General features: G+C 33.8%; 1 pseudogene; it reads right to left on the reverse strand.

Annotated features, from left to right (window-relative positions):
- Nucleotides 1-3890: 3890 nt before the first annotated feature.
- LOC129504329 (cytochrome c oxidase assembly protein COX20, mitochondrial-like) lies at nt 3891-4219 on the reverse strand (annotated as a pseudogene).
- Nucleotides 4220-7528: the final 3309 nt, after the last annotated feature.

Raw genomic sequence — 7528 nt, forward strand, 5'->3', positions numbered from 1 at the left:
TTTGGCCGTTATATGGGTCACTTGACTTTGCTTTATTCATTGTTAACCTCAACCCTCGGCAGGTCTATAAGATCATGCTAATAATGATTGGCCAGTCAGTAAATAACAAGACTGAATTTTGTTTGTATATTAGATACTACACAGCAGCCATGGAGAATTAATTAGATAGTAAGCTGGACAAGAGTAGGGTTCTTCCTCATTCACTTCTGAATCTCCAACACCTAGAATAGTTCTCAGCTTTTAGCTTTGTGGGCCCTCCAGAGTATTTTTAACCGAAGAGATACTTCACTAAAGAGTCTTCAATCTAATGGAATGAGATAAGACTAATATCCAGAAAGCAACCAATAAATGCTATGGTATGACATCTAATGCAATATTATTTTAAAACAAATGGTCCCAGATAAATCTTGTGATAAGCCTGGTTTAGATTCCCTGGTCCAATTCAGAATGTTGTTTTGACCAAATAATGTTGCCTGAAAGTCAATACATAAGAGATTAATATGTAGGCATTCCACTTGAGAGAGGGGTTGTAGGGAGCTCTTCTTCCTCTCTTACCTCCTCAGCTTTTCGCTTCCTCCTCTCCCAAAGCCCACTTAGAATGATTTAAAAACCATGAATTTAATGACCAGTTAAACAATTATCCTTAGAGAAGCTTCAGGAACCTATAAACTTTGAAATGATATACAAAACTCTGTGTGTGTGTGTGTGTGTGTGTGTGTGTGTGTGTGTGTGTGTGTGACAGAAAGAGAGAGAGTCTTTCTTGGAGAAGAGTTCAGGGTTTTTTTTTTTTTTTTTTTTCAGATTATCCAATAATTTCTGTCCCAAAAAAGGGATAAGAGCAACTGTCTCACTCATAGGGAAGATACTATATTTTCTATGTATAACCTCTTTTTTGAGGCAGTTAGTGAAGATTGCATAATTTATAACAGATATCAGTATAAGGTTTTAAAATGCTGTCCCTTATCCGTTGGAAGCTGGAGGGGGACCATTAAGTGATTTCACCTGGATTATCGTTACATAGCAGTCAAATGGTAATTACCATCTTTTCTGTGACTGAATTTGGTCCAGATTTTTTGATTGAAATATAATTAACATATAGCATCCTGTTAGGTATATGTCATAGTGATTTGATATTTTTATACATTATAAAATGACCCCATGATAAATCTAATTACCGTTTGTCTCCATACAGAGTTATTACAGTATTATGGACTATATGCCCAGTCTGTATATTGCATCCTTATGACTTATTTATTTTATAACTCGAAGTATGTACCTGTTAGTTCCCTTCACCCCTTTTGTACCACCCCCAACTCCTTTGGTAACCAACCATTCGTTCCCTGTATCTATGAGACTATTTCTGTTTTGTTTGGTTTTGTTTGTTTGGTTTTTTAGATTCCATATATAAGTGAAATCATATGGTTTTTTTCTGCCTAACTTATGTCACTTAGGGCCAACCATTTTGTTGCAAATGGTAGGATTTCATTTCTTTTTTATGGCTGAGTGATATTGTGTTGTATATATGCACCACATCTTCTTTATTCATCTATAGATGGACACTTAGGTTGCTTCCATCTCTCAGCTATTGTAAGTAATGATGCAGTGAATATAGGGCTGCATATATCTCTTAGAATTGATGTTTTCATTTTCTGTGGGTAAATACCCAGAAGTGGAACTGCTGGATTGTATGGTCTTATTTTTAATTTTTGGAGGAACCTCCATAATGTTTTCTATAGTGGTTACTACCAATTTACATTCCCACCGACAACACACAACAGTTCTTTTCTCCACATTTTTGCCAACACTTGTTATTTTGTCTTTTTGGTAATAGCAATCTGACAGTGTGAGGTGATACCTCCGTGTAGTTTTGATTTGCATCTCCCTGATGATTAGTGATGTTGCACATCTTTTCTTGTGCCTGTTGGTTATCTGTATGCCTTTGGAAAAAGAAGTGTATTTAAGTCCTCTGCTCAGTTTTTAATTGGCTTTTTAAAAATATTAAGTTGTCTAAGTTCTTGCATGATTTGAAAATATCATCTTCCATTCAGTAACTTATTTTTTCGTTTTGTTAATAAAAATGAAAAGCTTTTTAATTTGATATAGTACTATTTGTTTATTTGAACTTTGCCTTTTTATGGGGAGACTGGTCCAAAAATATATTACTAAGACTGAAGTCAAAGAACTTACTGCCTGTTTTCCTCTAAGAGTTTTTCTGATTTCAGATTTTACATTCAAGTCTTTAACCCATTTTGAATGTATTTTTGTGTATAGTGTAAGAAAGTGGTCCAGTTTCATTATTTTGCATGTTTGCTATCCAGTTTTCCTAACACCATTTATTGAAGAGACTGTCTTTTCCCAATTGTATTTATTGCCTTATTTGTCATATATTAATTGACCTATATGCATGGGTCTATGTCTGGGCTCTCTATTCTATTCCATTGATCTGTGTATTGGTTTTCCTGCCACTACCATGCTGTTTTGATTGCTATAGCTTTGTAGTGTAGTTTGAAATCAGGGAGTGTAATATCTCTAACTTTGTTCTTTCTCAAGACTGCTTTGGCTATTTGGGGTCTTCTGTGGTTCCATATAAATCTTAAGATTCTTTATTTTAGTTTGTGAAAAATGCCATTGGTATTTTAGTGGGGATTGCATTGAATCTATAGATTGCTTTGAATAGAATGGATATTTTTATGATATTAATTCTTCCAGTTCATAAGCATCATATATATTTCCATTTTTTGTGTCATTTTCACACTCTTTCATCAGTGTCTTAGAGTTTTCACCTCCTTGGTTAAATTTATTCCTAGGTATTTTATTCTTTTTGATGCAATTATAAGTGAGATTGTTTTCTTAATTTCTCCTTCTGATAGCTTGCTATTAGTATAGAAAGAAACACAACTGATTTCTGTATGTTAATTTTGTATCGTATAACTTTACTGAATTCATTTATTAGTTCTTCTAATAGTTTTCTGGTGGAATCTTTAGGGTTTTTTTTTTATATATATAGCAGCATGTCATCTGCAAATAGTGACAGTTTTATTTCTAACTTTCTAACTTTATTGCCTAATTGCTGTGACTAGTCTTCAATACTGTACTGAATAAGAGTGGAGGGAGTAGATATCTTTTTCTTTATATTAGAGGGAAAGCTTTCAGCTTTTGACTGTTCAGTATGATGTTACTGTGGGTTTGTCATATATGACCTTTATTATGTTGAGGTACATTCCTTCTATACTCATTTTGTTGAGAGTTCCTATCATAAATGGAAGTTGAATTTTGTCAAATGCTTCTTCTACATCTATTGAGATGATGATAAGATTTTTATTCCTTTCTTTGTTTTTTTTTAATATTTTTTTATTCTTTTTTTTATTCCTTTCTTTGTTAGTGTGATGTATCACATTGATTGATCTGTGGTTGAACATTCTTGCATCTCTGGAATAAATCCTATTTGATCATGGTATATGATCCTTTTAATGTATTGATGGATTTGGTTTCTTAACATTTTGTTGGGATTTCTGCATCCATGTTTATCAGACATATTGGCCTGTGATTTTCTTTTTTGAGGTGTCTTTAGTTTTGGTCTCAGGGTAATAATATTAGCCTCATAAAATGAGTTTGGAAGCATTATTTTCTATTCATTTTTTTTGGAATAATTTGAAGATAGGTACTAATTACTACTACTACTTTTTCTTCTTCCCCTCACCCTCTCCTACCCTTCCCTTTCCCCTCCCCCTCTCTTCTTGCTCCTCCTCCTGGTCCTTCTTCAATTAACACATACTTTATTTACTTGATTAAAATCCTTATGGTACATATGAGGTTTAATAGAATTGACCTCAGTTTTGTTTACAGAGACTCCAATGAATTGTATTTTGGTTTTCTATGCTTGAGACTGTTCAACTGCTGGAGTTGCCATTGGTTTGTTTTCTGTCAGGATCAAGGTGGGTACTTTCATATAAAATCTTATTTTTAATTCCTTCTCTGGAAGTTCTTTCCTGGATTCTTGCTTTGCCATAATTATATCCACAATGGAATCAACATCCTAAAGTCACCAAGATAAATCCTCGTACTCCAACATCATAACAAAAAAATGTTCAAGGTCAGGTACAGCAAATCCTAATGAACCATACAATATCAAATCCCATGCACAGGGAATATTTTTGATATATAAAATTCCTAGAAGCTTAAAGCACTTCCCCTTGGTGGGCTTGCCAGGCTCCCACATGGGGGCCGTGGGCTCCAGTGGGTCCCTGTACTAATTCCTTTAAATGAATGCTTCATAGAATTTACCTGTGAAGCTGTCAGGTCTTGGACTTCTCTTTTTTGGGAAGCTTTTAAATTACTAATTCAATCTCATTATTTGTAATCAGTCTCTTCAGATTTTCTATTTCTTTATGATCAGGCCCAGAAGATTGTGTTTCTAGGAATTTATCCATTTTTTTTTTCTAGGCTTTCCTAGAAAAAGGAAACATGTTGATGTATACATGTTCATAGGAATCTCTTATGATCCTTTGTACTTTTGTAGTAACAGTTATAACTTCTCTTTTATTTCTGAATTTACTTGGGCCTGCTTTCTTTTTTTCCTTAATGAATCTTGCTGGAATTTTATCAATTTTGTTTATCTTTGCAAAGAACCAGCTTTTAGTCTCATTGATCTTTTCTACTTTTGAAGATTCTAATTTATTTCTGTCCTGATCTTTATTATTTCCTTCCTTCTACTAACTTTTGGCTTGGCTTGTTCTTTTTTTTTTTTTTTTCTTGTTCCTTTAAGTGTAAAGTTAGATAGTTTACTTGGGATTTTTCTTGTTTCTTGAAGTAGGCCTTTATCACTATGAATTTTCCTCATACAACTGCTTTTGCTGTATCCTATAGATTTTGGGAAGTTGTGTTTCCATTTTCTTTTGTTTTGTGTATTTTTAAAATTTCATCTATAACTGTGCCTTTTTCAAAAGTTGGCTTTACCTTACCTATAGTTTTTTTTTAATGTTCCAATCAAAATAGATATTTTTAGAGCTTCATATATGTCAATGCTTAACTGAGCCTATGATATTCCTATTACTGAGTCTGGAATGTATTTCTGTTCTATTTTGGAGTGTTTCATTTCTTTGTGTGTAAAATTGCTTAACCTTTTCAAGGTTTCCTAGTTTTTTTAGTCCATCAAATATTTTTTGGCTTCATATATATGCCATGCTACTGAGTCCTATATATCTCATTCCAGATGAAGGAATACTGGGAAAATAGCAGATAGAATTTGATTTTCTTTCTAAGTTCCATTTCTTCTTTGGAAGCTATTCCAAAATTAATTTAAATATGCAGATTAATTTAACATATTTCTATTACTCCTTGTATTGAATCACTATATTAAATAGGGATCACTAACTTTCTGAAAAATGTAAAGTTAGGTGCTGTACTTATTTATAAAATGTTCACTTAGGTTACTGCAGTGAGGCAAATAAATATGGGATGTACTGATGATGCAGCCATTCTTTGTAGATATGGCACTTCTCTCATCTAAGTTGGAATCGAGTCATTCAGTTCAACACATTTATAAAATTTTTGCTAGAGTTCTAGTGATACACCATTAAATAGGATAGCTACAATATTTTCCCTGACAGAGCTGATGCACTAATAAGAGACATGTATGAATATAAACAGGCAGTGCTATATGTTATAATAAGTGCCATTGTGCAGTGGAAATAGAGTGTGAGGTATGAGCATGGTAAATAGATGAACAGCAATTTTTTTTTTTTCTGGGATTCTTGGCTTTCTTGTCATGACATATGGAGAAATAAATGTATATATTTTATGTATTTCTTTAGTCCATTTGGACTGGTACAACAAAATACCATAGACTGGGTGGCTCATACACAATAGAAATTGATTTCTTACAATTATAGAGGCTGTGAAGTCCAAGATCAAGGTGCTAACAGACTCAGTGTCTGATTGAGGATCTTCCTGGTTCATAGAAGGTCATCTTCTTGCTGTGTCCTCATGGTGGGAGAGGTGAGGGATCTCTCTGAAGTCTCTTTTATAAGGGAACTAATCCCATTCAGGAGGGCTACACCCTCATGACCTAAATACTTTCCAAAGGCTTTACCTCCAGTTATCATCATGCTGGAGATTCAACTCCAACATAGGAATTTGAGGGCACACAAACAGTCCGTAGCAGTAAATGTATATTTAACTTTGTAAGGAACTGCCAAAGTTCTCCAAAGTGCTACATCTTTTTTTGCATTCCCATCAGCAATAAGTGAGAATTCCTATTGTTTCATACCCTTGACAGCATTTTGTAGTCTTCTAATGTACCCTTTCTTGTTTTCTAATATGCTTCAGGAGTTATTCTCTCCCATGTTATTTTTCCTATTTGTTTCAGAAGGTTTTAGATAGGGAAGATAGTTGCTTATGTTTAGTCTCCATCTCTATCTAATTTTCCATAAAGGGTTTAGCCTAGTCCTTCTCACCTACTTTGTGAAAATTTATTTGTCCAGAGACTTCCTATCAGTCTCCTATCAGAATATAAATTCCTTTACTTAAATTTTTTTTCAATTTGGTTGGGACCACAATACAAGGCAGTGTTTTTATGGAGGTCTGTCATATTTGTGAAGAATTTCAGGAAGACTTTGCCCAGTTTTTTGTGTTAGTTTTTCTTTGTTCAGTGATCCAACAACATACTGTTTCCTGGCATCCATACATGATTGATACATTTTAAATATCATCAACACATGTTGCTGATATTTTGTAAATGCATCTCCTGGACTTTTACACAACATGTGTAAAACATTTGCACAACATAGTGCAACATGTTATTCCAATGCACTTATTTTGTGCCATGATAAAAGGGCTAAATATTTTAGTTTCTGATTTCTTTGACCTGTTGTTTCATAAACTCCCTTTCCAGAAACTATGGTTTCTAAGGCTTAAAAAAACCCTCCACTTTTCCTTAGGCATTATTCTTATCAGTAAGAGAGGCCTTGAAGTCACATCCTAGCACATGCAGAGACTCAGAAAGGGCATCTGTCCTTTTCCTCCTGGATGTCCTGCTGTTGCTGCTGCTTTTGTTTACTCTTTAAACTGTGCTGTCTGGTGATACACTACCTGGTATAGAGGTCCAATGCAGAAAACAATAGGCTCATATCAACAACAGGGTAGAGCTTATTGCCTAGTGACTATTGCTAGCTAAGATGATATACTACCAATCACTATGAAAGTTAATTTCTATATAACGGCTTAAAATTATCAATTTATTCTGTTGAAAGCTTTGTTTCCACTTTTAAATGGGTTTTGCTGCTTATGAAACTTTATTTTCATCATCATTGCTAGGTATTCATTTTCCTGAGTATAGTGAGTGAATACTTAAGGATAAATGAGAATTCTTTTCTTTGGTAGCTTCTCTATTTTTTTTTTTTTGTAGGTATTTTTTTCACAGAAACTGGTATCTGCCATCTGATTTTTAAAAATCTGCTTCAATTTTCACGTGTAGTGCCAGGGATATCTTTAAACACTATCTTTTTCATGAAAATATGAAAAATGAACC

This window comes from Nyctereutes procyonoides, unplaced genomic scaffold (assembly GCF_905146905.1).
Source record: "Nyctereutes procyonoides isolate TBG_1078 unplaced genomic scaffold, NYPRO_anot_genome, whole genome shotgun sequence".
Taxonomy (NCBI): domain Eukaryota; kingdom Metazoa; phylum Chordata; class Mammalia; order Carnivora; family Canidae; genus Nyctereutes; species Nyctereutes procyonoides.